The following is a 13,506-nucleotide window of genomic DNA, read 5'->3' on the forward strand; positions in this document are numbered from 1 at the left end:
GCTCAGGTCATGATCCTGGAGTCCCGGGATCGAGTCCCGCATCGGGCTCCCTGCTCGGCAGGGAGTCTGCTTCTCCCTCTGACCCTCCTCCCTCTCATGCTCTCTGTCTCTCATTCTCTGTCTCAAATAAATAAATAAAATCTTTAAAAAAAAAAAAAAAAGAAATAAACCTAGTTAATTCAAATACTAAGACAAAGTAAATTTTTGTAGTTATCAAAATCCTCTACAGCTGATTGAAAAAGGTATATAAAAGTAAACAATTTCATGCCAAACACAAATATACTTGCATGCATGTAAACTGTAAGCATCTGACTTGGCTATTACTTGGTATTTTATGATCTAAAATAAAAACAACCTCACATATTAACTGAAATAATTTCTTTTGTGATGACTCTATGCTAGGACCTGCTCACAACAGTGAGTGAACAAAACAAAACAGATCAAAATCTTACCCTCAGAATTTACATTCTAGATGGGGAGATTTCGAGCAGGACAAGAACACCAGTAAATTATATTGTATATTATACAATACACAAGGTGAGAAATGCTATGGAGAAAAGTAGAGCAGGGTAAGAAGCCTATGGTGGGGTGTCATTTTAAACAGAGTGATCAGAAGATGATTTGTGAGCAAAGATAAATGTGTGAGAGCCATGAAGATAAAGGGGGAAAGAATATTATCCCAGGGAGAAGAAAGACCAGGGTAGTGTCCGAGACCGAAACCGGGTCTGGCACATTTGACAAACAGCACAGAGGCAAGAAGCTGAGTGAGCTAGAGGGAGTGGTGAGAGGAGGACTCAGAGAGGCAGACTGGTTCCAGTCCTGTGGGGAGGTACATGTAAACATAAGAACTTTATCATTTTTTCAGAGTGAAATGAGGAGTCACTGGAGGATTCTGAGCAGAGGAGTGACAGGACTTTACTTGGGATTTAAAAGGATCAATTTGGCTGTAGTATTACAGCAAGGTAGAGGTAGACCTACTAGTAGGAGTTTATTGCAGTAAACCAAGTTGGAGATGACAGAATTTATAGAATATTAGAAATGTAGTACCAGTGAGAATTGTTCAGTCTGGATATACTCTAAAAGCAGAGGAGACACAAGATTCCCTAATGGTTTACACAGGACGTGTGAGAAAGTGAGGAGTCAAGAATGCCTACATGGGGGGCACCTGGGTGGCTCAGTCGTTAAGCGTCTGCCTTCAGCTCAGGTCATGATCCCAGGGTCCTGGGATCGAGCCCTGCATCGGGCTCCCTGCTCCACGGGAAGCCTGCTTCTCCCTCTCCCACTCCCCCTGCTTGTGTTCCCTCTTTCGCTGTTTCTCTCTGTCAACAAATAAAATCTTCAAAAAAAAAAAAAAAAGAATGCCTACATGGTTTTTGGCCCAAGTGACTGGAAGAATGAGTTGCCATAGCTGAGATGGTGATGACTGTAGGTGGGGATGTGGTTGGTGGAGAGGGGGAGGAGTGGAGAAATAGCAGCAGTGAAGAAATGCATCTTGTGAGCTCTATTTGGGACAGGTTATACTTGAGATGTCTATTGGATGGACATCAAGTAGAGAAGTAGGCAGATGTTAAGAAACAGTCAAATTGTTCAGGAAAGCATTTTGGGCTAGAGATATAAACTTGGAAGTCTTAAGTAAATATATGATGTTTAAAGCTAATGAGCACCTTGAGTGAGTAGAAAGAGAAAAGGGAACTCTTTGGGCACTCCAATGTAAAGGAATTAGGAAAGTAACCAGTGAAGAAGGAAGAATCATAAGTAAAGTGCCCCTGAAGCAAGGAAGGAAAGTATGCCAAAGAGGAGCAAGTGATTAGCCACGTCAAATGCTGTTGACAAGTCTAATAAGGACTGTTATTTGTCCACTGGTTTGAGCACCACTGAATTCATGGGTGATCTTGAAAGCAGCTGCATTGATTGTTGGGGGATGAAAGCCTCATTAGAATCAATTTAAGCAGAACAGAAAAGGAGGGAACAGTAGATATCAATTCATGTGTAAGAGTTTGGTATAAAGGGGAGTAGAGAAAGAGTAGCTGGAGAGGCAGGGTTAAGAGTGTCTTTTACCATCAAATCTACAGCTTTATGCTAATATGAACATCAATGAAATGGTGAAAGACACTTACTGTGTCTTTGCTACTTTTCCCCAGACTAAATTTCAAACGAAGAGATCTTCGGACCTTTTCTTTACGACTGATCTTAGGAGAGAAGCAGCCTGCTTTTCCTGATTCCACCCTAAAAAAGCATGGGATTAAAAATGTCAGCATTAAAAAAAAAAATGTTAGCATAAAAACTGGAGGCATTCTTGCAAAATGCAATTTGAAAGTCCAAAGCAAATTATATTGCTAGTAATTAAACAGAGTAATAATTTTCTAAAATCAGTTAAGCTTTAATGTATACATTATATTTGTATATAAAATGGCCTCTCCTGTTTATCACAAGAGTTACTTAGTCACTTATAAAACAGAATCATTAGAACAGACTAGCCTGGGGGCGCCTGGGTTGGCTCAGTCTTGATTTCGGCTCAGGTCATGATCTCAGGGTCCCGGGACTGAGCCCCATGTCTGGCTCCACGCTCAGCAGGGAGTCTGCTTGAGGATTCTCTCTCTCCCTCTCACTCTGCCCCTCCCCCTCAAATAAATAAAATTTTTTTAAGAAGAACAGACTAACCTACAAATTAACGGGAAATTAAAAAATTACACACATCAACATACAATAGGATTTTAAGCAAGCAAAGTGGACTCAAATTAGAAGTCATTCTCTGGAGGATATATAAAGTGCAGCTGATTGATAAGATAATAAAGGCAGGGGGAATTTTTAAAAATTATGACTCAAGGGGCGCCTGGGTGGCTCAGTTGTTAAGCGTCTGCCTTCACCTCAGGTCATGATCCCAGGGTCCTGGAATTGAGCCCCGCATCGGGCTCACCCTGCTCGGCAAGAAGCCTGCTTCTCCCTCCCCCACTCCCCCTGCTTGTGTTCCCTCTCTCGCTGTGTCTCTCTCTGTCAAATAAATAAATAAAATCTTAAAAAAAAAAAATTAAAAAAAAAATAAAATCTTTAAAAAAAAATTATGACTCAAATATGATTCTCAGCAGAAAGACAAACAAAATATTTTATTAACTATATATACCAGTGAAACAAAATGTCCTGGATTTATTACCTGCAAACTTTTTTGCCTGCAATCCTCTTACTTCGCCTTAGCACACCTGTACTAATCAAACGGTTTCCACTGATGGTTACGGGAGAGACTGAACTCTGAGATGATCCTTCTGGGCTTGTATCAAAGGGAACTATAAAAATATAACCACATGTAATATACCACCCATACTTCCTTTCCAAAGTATAAAATATTAATAGCAATTAGATTTAAAGTCTTAATTTCCAACCCTATGCAATAACAAAATCACATAATTTCTGGTTAGCAACTTCAAAAGCCAAATAAACCCAATTCAACTTAAAAAAAAAAAGTATCAATTTCTTACTTTTTAGTTGCCAATTAAGGGTCAGATTAAACATGACTTTTATATTAAAGTTTTGCTTTAAACTCATTTAATAATGGAGTGTAGATTAATATAGGAAAAAAATTATAAATAGGTACTCTGTGGACTGTAGATTAATATAGCTGCCTTTATATTAAAAAAAGCACATATCTGTTATTATCCAAAATTAGAAACCAATCCATTTTCAATTTTGCAATGGAATTTACTGAATTGTGGCTGAGAAATTTAAGGCCAAAGAAAAATGGCAAGTTAAAACCTCTGTCTTTAAAACCAATGATATGTTAATTAACTGAATTTAAATTTTTAAAAAATTAAAAACCACAAAAAAGCAAAACTAAACAAACAGCAAAAAAAAAGTGCGTAAGGCAGTTTCTCTGCAGTGGCCACTCTAGCTCTGTTTTAAGATGGCTCCAGTCTCACCCGTTTTTCACAGGTCTGATAAAAATATCAGTAAATGTAAACTATATTATTATTTTTCTTAATAATATAAATGCAGTGTTTGGTAATAAAGACTGATGTGTTATTGTTCCCTAAGATTAAAATATAATTTTTGTAATTAAATTAGACAAATATAGAAACTGAATCTTTTCAGGAGTGCCTGGGTGGCTCAGTCAGTTAAGTGTCTAACTTCAGCTCAGGTCATGATCTCAGGGTCCTAAGATGGAGCCATGCACCAGGCTCTGCGCTCAGTGGGGAGTCTGCTTGTCCCTCTGCCCCTCCTCCTGCTCATACTCTCTCTCTCTCTCAAATAAATAAAATCTTTAAAAAAAAAGAAAGAAAGAGAGAAAGAGAAGGAAGGAAGGAGGGAAGGAGGGAAAGAAGGAAAGAAGGAAAGAAGGAAGAAAAAGAGAAAGAAAGAAAATGGTGAGTTAAAATAATAGGATTATTGTTATCGAACTTGATTTTTAAATTTTTTTTAAAAAGATTTTATTTATTTATTTGACAGAGAGAGAGAGAGTGAGAGGGAACACAAGCAAGGGGAGTCGGAGAGGGAGAAGCAGGCCTCCTGCGAGCAGGGAGCCCGATGCAGAGCTCGATCCTAGGACCCTGTGATCATGACCCAAGCAGAAGGCAGACGCCTAACCAACTGAGCCACCCAGGTGCCCCTGAACTTGATTTTTTTATTAAAAAAAAATCATTGATTCAGCAGGCTCATACTAATGTTCCAGTAACACAAGAATGTTTAAACTACTTTTTGGGAGCTTGGAGAGAAGGAATCAGGAATCAGTAGGTTCATTTCTTGAAGCAGATGTTAAAATGCTTATAATAAGCAAAGGCAGATAGAATTACAATTCATACTGGCCATTTGGAAACAGTCCTCCAAAGTCGAAAAAACTAAGAAAACACTAAGTTAGGGGCGCCTGGAGGGCTCATTGGTTCAGCCTCAGACTCTTGATTTCAGCTCAGGTCATGATCTCAGGGTCATGAGATCAAGCCCAGCCTTGGACTCTACACAGAATCTGCTTGAAATTCTTTCTCTCCTTCTCCCTCTGCTCTCACTCTTTCTCTCTCTAAAAAAAAAAGAGAGAGAGAGAGAAAACACTAAGTTAGTTTAAAAGAATTCAAGTCTCCAACCTCTGAATACTGAAAGAAATACAGACATAGCTTCAGATATGTCTTTATTTGTCTTATCATTACAATGATATGTCTTATCACTACATTTTAGCAAAACACACACAGAGATCCTGTGAAGGACCATAAAAAACAAGTTGCTATTCTGTTCAACTTTCTAATAAAACAAACAAGGAAAATCTAGACTTTTTGGATAATAGAAACTAAACGGAGGCTTCTGGAAAGATCTCTTAACCTAGCTAACAAATTTAAAGTAAAACTCTCAACATTGTCTGAAATCAATAAAAACCTAAAAGAATTAGAGATCACTCACTTTTTGATGAAATGTGAGACAAACAGGAGATAGAGGACTCTGGGCTCAGGATTTCATTTCATTTTGGGTTGATCATAACATTAACTTGTAAGATTAACCATGAGCCAACTTGTATTCTGTACATGCTAAAGGAGCCAACTCAATCTAAGACCATACTAACAAAAATCTGGTATTCAAATTAGCAAAATTATATTTTTCTCTGGCGGCTCTGGGTGGCTATATTAGGAACTTATAAGTCATTTGGAAGAAAATGGCTGGGCTGGTAAAGAATCTGGAAACCGTGTCATAAGGAACAGCGTAAACCAAGTTATAAAGCTTTTATAAAATCTACTTGAATATAAAACTAAAAAATATCCCCCCCTTTACCTGCACAATGGTTCCTCCAATGGCAGTACCCCACCACCCTGCATTTAGGGAAAATCAAATTTTGGCAACCTCAACAGGAGATAACGATACAGTCATAGCTATGGATCAGAGAGTCAGGAAGTAACTAAAATAGAATTCAGGATGTCCAATCACCTAAAACCCGAGAACCAGTGCTATACACAGAAGCCCAAACTCTCATTCTAAGTTATTTACCATAACTTTCAATAGGCATGGTCAGTCAACATACACACATACACATTAATTATACAGAGCCAGTGTCTATTTTAAAAGTGAGGGGACTGGACACCTGGGTGGCTCAGTCAGTTAAGCGGCTGCCTTCAGCTCAGGTCATGATCCCAGGATCCTGGGATCGAGCCCCACATCGGGCTCCTTGCTCAGCAGGGAGCCTGCTTCTCCCTCTCCTTCTGGCTTGTGCTCTCTCTCACTATCTCTTCTCTCTCAAAATAAAAACCAATAAAATATTTAAAAAAAATAAAATAAAATAAAAGTGAGGGGACTTTATAAAAATTAAAAGATTTGATAAACTGAATAAAGCCATAGTTCCTAAAAGGGGTGACATTAATATGAAATAGCACTTTGCTCAGAATAGACACTCATGTTAATGTTTACAACCCAATTATATAAATTCTTTTTGCTACCTGATACTGGTGTAGAACTGCTACTGAAGAGATTAGTTGGTAACAACTCAAAGTTAAAATTGTGCTTGATGGACTTCCTCTTCTTACTTGAGAAACCATGAGACGAATCCACTGGCAGTTTACGCTTAGCATTTGGTGTAAGAATCGTGGGTGATACGGATACCTGGGCTGAAAAAAAAATTGTTTTATTTTATCAACTCTGTGGGAAAAACAAAAACTTTACATAATTTCTTCTTATAAAGTAGTTACTTAGAGCTAACCAAAGAATGTGAGAATATGTTTACATTATCAAATATATGTTATAACTAAATTAACACCATGCAATTATTTAAAATGATAACAGGGAAGTCACAAAAAGGCAAGATTAACAATAGTGACTTAAACCAAATAGACTGAAAGATGCATATAATCCACATTAAAGAATATTAATATATGGAATAAAATAATAATCAAGGAGATCAAACAAACTGATCTACATAATAGTTTTGCTTTTCATAACTAAATATTAACCACTTAATTTCTTCAATTTGAAAAACAAAACAAATGATCATACTGTCTGTTATTATGTTATTGGCCTAATTTCAGCCAGAAGCAAACCAAGATAAAAATGGGAACATATGCTAATAAAATTCTGGTTCCAAAACAAAATGAAATTTGAGTTATTTTCACATATTCAACAGCATCCAACTTACATTCAACAGAAAAGCATAATTTAAAAGACCAAAAATGTAACAACAAACTAAAAGAAATTCTTACCTACAATTTTGGGTTCATTATATCCAATGTAATTAGCAATGTCACAACACAATTATAGTACCGTATCTCCATTTAAAATAATATTTGGATTGGATTTGATTAAACCAAAATAAGTTAGGTAATGGTTACTTTTTGTATAATATACAGAAATTTTCACTTAAATACAAAATATATAATACCTACCAATTTTTTCTTGTTGAGGTGTAACGGAGGGTGTTCTGTTAGATTTAAGTTTATTCAATGCTCCACTAACAAAATCTGAAATGCAAAACACATATGATCATATAATCAATTATAATTTAACATTTACCTATCTTTCACCAATAATTCATTTTGATGTTTGTGGTTTTCCAGCATCTAAGTTTATGTCAGCTTATACATTTTATTTATTTTTATTTTTTAAAGATTTTATTTATTTGAGAGAGAGTATGAGTGGGGTTTGGGGGGCAGAGGGAGAGGGAGAGGGAGAAGCGGACTCCTCGCTGAGCCAGGAGCCTGACACAGGGCTCAATCCCAGGACCCTGAGATCATGACCTGAGCCAAAGGCAGATGCTTAACCAACTGAGCCACCCAGGCACCCCTACATTTTAAAGTCACTTAAGGTTATTTAGAAGAAATTATTTCAAAATAGGAAAAAAACTAAAAGATTTATGTTGATTACATTCCCAATTTACATGCTCATCTCTTCTCTCAAAAAAAAAGTGACATACAGTATAGAATATGTGTAAAACAAATGTGTATAATGTACAGATAGAGAATGGGAGAGAAAATCATTACTTATTGAGGAAGAGAAGAAATGGCAACAAGAGAGAAAGCTTGGCAGGGGAAGCAAAACCTGGACAGTGTTCTGAAGGATTAGTAGGTGTTGATTTAGTAAGAAGGTAGCATTTGGGCAAGGTGAATAGCATATGCAAAAGCACGTAGGTGAAAAGACAGGATTTATGTATGCTAGAAACCAGTAGTTTGATACTGCTAGAGCAAACAGAGAGCAGTGGATATGGTAAGAGATAAGTCTTGTGCATTAGTTGGAAAAAGGCCTCTATGTCATTTTGAAGAACTTGAACTTCTCCAAAGGCAAAATGGGGGGGCAAAACTGTCAGATCTGCATTTTTTTTTTTTTTAAAGATTTTATTTATTTATTTGACAGAGAGAGACACAGCGAGAGAGGGAACACAAGCAGGGGGAGTGGGAGAGGGAGAAGCAGGCTCCCCGCAGAGCAGGGAGCCCGATGTGGGACTCGATCCCAGGACCCCGGGATCATGACCTGAGCTGAAGGCAGTCGCTTAACCAACTGAGCCACCCAGGCGCCCAGATCTGCATTTTTGAAAAAATAACTGGCAGCAGTATGAGAGTTAGGGGGTTGGCTAACTAGCTGAAGGTTCTTCTAAGTATGTTATTTAGTCATTCAACAAAGATTTATTTTGTACCTACTATTTGTCAAGCACAGTGCTACCACTGAGGATACAAAAGTGATCAAAACAGACATGGTCTTTGCCCTTACAAAACTTACTCTAACAAAGAAAAAAAAGCCATGAAAAATACCAAGGAAATAAAAATATGACAAATGGGATTCGTAGTCTGAAGTACAAATTTAACAACAGATTTAGACTGGGGAGTTATAGGTGCTCCTGAGGAAGTGATATTTGAGATCTAAAGGAAGAGTGGCAATTAGTCAAGCAAAAGATGAAGATCTGAACTAAGGCAGGAAGAGTGCAAATGGAGGTGGAAAAAAGGTATTTAGGAGCTCAAAGTGACAAGACTTAGTGATCAGTGAGATGTGGGAATGAGAAAAGAGTGGATAAGAGTATCTAGAATTCTGACTTTGATGATTGTGTAGATAATGGTGCCACCCAAAGGAAAGGAAATTATGCAGGGAAAAGTTAGACATGCCTATGGAACACTGAAATGGATATGAATCAATTTGTGGAAAGATCAGGGTTGGAGAAGTAGTTTGAGAGTCATCAGCTCAGCAATGGTAGTTTTAAAAAAATTAAGAGTGAATGAGTTCATTTAGGAAGAGGGCAAAGTGTAAAAAGAAAGTCAAGTATGGAAAAATGGAGCAATTAAGAGGTGGTAGAAAAAGAAAATCCAAAACATAAAGACAGAACAAGTGGAGAGGTGCCTGGGTGGCTCTGTCAGTTAAGCGTCTACCTTCGGCTCAGGTCATGGTCCCAGAGTCCTGGGATCAAGCCCCGTGTCAGGCTCCCTGCTCAGCAGTGAGTCTGTTTCTCATTCTCCCTCTGCCCTTCCACCTGCTTGTGCTTGCCTGCTCTCTCTCATAAACAAATAAATAAAATATTAAAAGACAGGAACAAGTGGCTAAAGATGTAGGGAAACAACAAAAGCACAGTGTTATAAAAACCAAGTAAATTAAAAAAAAAAAAAAAATCAGGAAGGAAATAGTTAAGTGGCCAAAGAGATTCTGAATGATACAGGCCTAAAAAAAGTACCCATTAGATTTAGTGATTAGGAAACTGTGACTTCAACTAGTTTCATGCAAAAATATACCCCTAATTTTTAGCCACAATGTAATATAAAAAATCTTTAAATATGTCTGTTTACCTGATTAATCACCAAATATCACTCAAAATAAAGTTCAGCTATAGCCCACTTGTGTATTACTGAGAAATCTTACACCTTTCAAGTGAAACAGGTACAAACCAGAGAAGAATGAAAACCTTAATGAAGAGCCAAAAATAGGCTATGCTCTAAATGGCAGGTAATGGCTTATAAAGCCAACCTTCATGGCACCTGAGCAGACAAATAAAGTTAATATGGGAGAGGAAAAAGAGAAAAAAAGGGAAGAAGAAAAACAAAAGCCGGAGCTGAAGAGAGAAGAAACAACTGAGCAACAGACTCAGCCACAGCAAAAAACCCCACACAATTAGAATAGCACAGGAAAGGGGACACCTGGGTGGGTCAGTCAGTTAAGCATCTGCCTTCGGCTCAGGTCATGATCCCAGGGTCCTGGGATCAAGTCCCGCATCAGGCTCCCTGCTCAGCGGGAAGCCTGCTTCTCCCTCTCCACCTGCCGCTCCCTCTGCTTTGTGCTCTCTCTCTGACAAATAAATAAAATCTTAAAAAAAAAAAAATAGAATAGCACAGCAAAATCAGAAGCATGGAAAGACAAACTATTCCCTCCATAATCTGAAACCATCCTGACTGCATCATGGCATCATGGGCCACACTGCAAGTACAGACCATCTTTTTTTTTTTAAAGATTTTTTTTTTTTTAATTTAACTGACAGAGAGAGACAGCTAGAAAAAGAACACAAGCAGGGGGAGTGGGAGAGGGAGAATCAGGCTTCCCGCTAAGCAGGGAGCCCAGTGTGGGGCTCGATCCCAGGACCCTGGGATCATGACCTGAGCTGAAGGCAGCTTAACCAACTGAGCCACCCAGGTGCCCCAAGTACAGACCATCTTTCTAGAGAAATGGAAAAATTATGTCTCATGACATATGTATTTCAGGAAGCACCAGACGATTAAGGGCATATTAATCAAATCAGCTCAGCACTGTACCACTGACCATGAAAGACATTTGTTTAGCACAATAATAATACAGAAGAGCACACAAACTTATAAATATAGGTAAAAACATTACTTTCATTACATGAGTTTGCCCATAAAATACTATATAGATTCTGGGGTAAAACAATTATTGAGAATTGCCATACCCAGCATATGCTAGACTAACTAAGTCATAGAATAAATATCAAAAATAAAAGTAAAAGTTCCTGGAGATTGGTAGCACAACAAAATTAATACACTTAACAGTACTGAACTGTACACTTAAAACTGGTTAAAATGATAAATTTTATGTTAAATATTTTTCTACAATTTAAAAGTCCAAAGATTCTTCAAAGCAAATGCAATCAGATCACATGGATGCTTATAGCATTTCAGAGTGAAATGAAAAAAAAGAAGAAGAAAAAAGAAAAAAATGGGCTATGGGCATTAAGGAGGGCATGTGATGCGATGAGCACTGGGTGTTATATGCAACTGAACACTACATCTGAAACTAATGATGTACTATATCTTGGCTAAGTGAATTTATATTTAAAAAAAAGGCTAGCTATAACACACAAAAGATAAACATTAATGGTCTAGAACTCCTCAACAATTTCAAATTGCTAATGAAATCGATGCATTTTAATGATGCTTGACAAACACTATTTTAACCTGTTTGAACAGATAAAGTACCTCTGGGTTTAAGCCAAATATTAATAACTCGACTTAATGTATTCATTCAGTAGTTTATGCCCATTAATACAATGTATAAAACATGGCCTCTACCTCCAAAGAGCATTAAATATAATAGGTAAGACAGTCATGTATGAGGAGTAAATATAAAACCATATAAAAACTGTTAGAGTCTAGAATATTATAGAATGCCAGCGCAGAAAAGAGATTATTTTCCCACTAAAAACACAGCAGGGGTGAAGCATGCCTGACAAAACACTTAAACTGAATTTTGACAACTGGATATAATTTAAACAGCAAGGGTAGATGGAAGTAAAAACATTCTATCAATAAATAGGATAAGCAAAAAACCCAAAGTGTCTAAAAAACAGTAAATAAAAAATGGAATTGAACTAAAGTATAGTATACATTGCATAAATTAGAGAGAGGAAACAGTAGAAAGGCACACTAAAACAATCCTATGAAAGACCTTTAATACCAGGTTATAAATATCAGTTTTATCAGTGAAAGTTTCTGATGAGTATGTGGGAGACACGATTAGAGTTATACAGGAAGAACATCAGTCTTGACAGCAATAAGCAGGGCAGATTCAATGAAGAGGCATGAAGATCAATAAGGAGATTCTTAGAGTAAAGATGATACAGCAGTAAATACCACAGACAGCATCTTACAGAACCTGAAAACTGTGAATATAAATGGTACAGTAAGAGTTAAGTACCCAGGGGCGCCTGGGTAGCTCAGTTGGTTAAGCGACTGCCTTCGGCTCAGGTCATGATCCTGGAGTCCTGGGATCGAGTCCTGCGTCGGGCTCCCTGCTCGGCGGGGAGTCTGCTTCTCCCTCTGACCCTCCTCCCTCTCATGCTCTCTGTCTCTCATTCTCTCTCTCTCAAATAAATAAATAAAATCTTTAATAAAAATAAAAAAAAAAAGTTAGGTACCCACCATTTAAAGCCCCAGTGACTAGAAAATGATGGTGCTGTTAATAAAAAAAGGAATTCAAGAAGAACCAGTTTAAAGAGGGTGAAGATGATCATTTCAAAATGCTGAGCTTAAAGCATCAAAAATAGGCAGAAGTGAAGATATCTCCCTAGTAAGCTGTTACTAAAGTGAAACTGATATTTGCAAGACAATAGTGATAGAGATCCAGATCCAGGGTTGACCTATTTTTTTTTTAATATTTTATTTATTTGACAGAGAGAGACACAGCGAGAGAGGGAACACAAGCAGAGGGAGTGGGAGAGGGAGAAGCAGGCTTCCTGCTGAGCAGGGAGCCCGACATGGGGCTTGATCCCAGGACGCTGGGATCATGACCTGAGCCGAAGGCAGATGCTCAACGACTGAGCCACTAGGCTCCCCCTGTGTTCACCTATTTAGATGCTATAAATGAAACTCTAGGAATGAATGAAATCACAAAGGAAAAGAGGGTAATAAAGAGGATCTGTGGGGTGGCTGGGTGGCTCAGTCAGTTGGGCGTCTGCCTTCGGCTCGGGTCGTGGTCCCAGGAGGGTCCTGGGATTGAGCCCTGCGTCAGGCTCCCGGCTCAGCGGGGAGTCTGCTTCTCCCTCTCCCTCTGCTGGTCCCCCTTCTTGTGCTCTCACTGTCAAATAAATAAATAAATAAAATCTTAAAAAAAAAAAAAAAAAAGGATCTGTGTCTGAGAATATCTGTATCTGGGGCAGGAAGTTTATGGGATGAATTATGTGCTCCAAAAATACATGTTTAAGTCCTAACTCCAAGTACTTGTGAATGTGACCTTATTTGAAATTAGTGTCTTTGTAGATGTACTCAATTTAAGAAGAGGTCATTAGGGTAGGCCCTAATTCAATGTAACTGGTGTCACTAGAAGATGAAAACTTGGACAGAGAGACACCCAGGGAGAAGGCCATGTGACAACAGAGGCAGAGATCGGATGCAGCTGCAAACCAAAGAATGCCAACAATCAACAATCACCACCAGAAGCAAGAAAAAGCAAGGAGATTCTCCCCTACAGGTTTCACAGGGAACATGGCTCAGACAACAGCTTTACTTTAGCTTCTAGCCTCCAGAACTATGAGACAATAAATTTTTGTTGTTTTAAGCCACCCAATTTGTGGTATTTGTTACAGTGACCCTAGGAAACTAACACAGAAGGCATAGGGAAATCTACAAA

General features: G+C 38.1%; 1 long non-coding RNA gene across 1 annotated transcript; it reads right to left on the bottom strand.

The window, feature by feature from the left end:
- Positions 1-2,098: 2,098 nt before the first annotated feature.
- Positions 2,099-7,435, bottom strand: LOC145718840 (uncharacterized). The gene is made up of 4 exons (XR_014142044.1): positions 7,341-7,435; positions 6,402-6,569; positions 3,152-3,281; positions 2,099-2,226 (listed from the first exon to the last, which is right to left on the bottom strand). It is a non-coding gene; the product is annotated as an uncharacterized LOC145718840 (long non-coding RNA).
- Positions 7,436-13,506: the final 6,071 nt, after the last annotated feature.

Source organism: Leptonychotes weddellii, unplaced genomic scaffold (assembly GCF_054177405.1).
Source record: "Leptonychotes weddellii isolate Sample4059 unplaced genomic scaffold, ASM5417740v2 HiC_scaffold_2342, whole genome shotgun sequence".
Taxonomy (NCBI): Eukaryota; Metazoa; Chordata; class Mammalia; order Carnivora; family Phocidae; genus Leptonychotes; species Leptonychotes weddellii.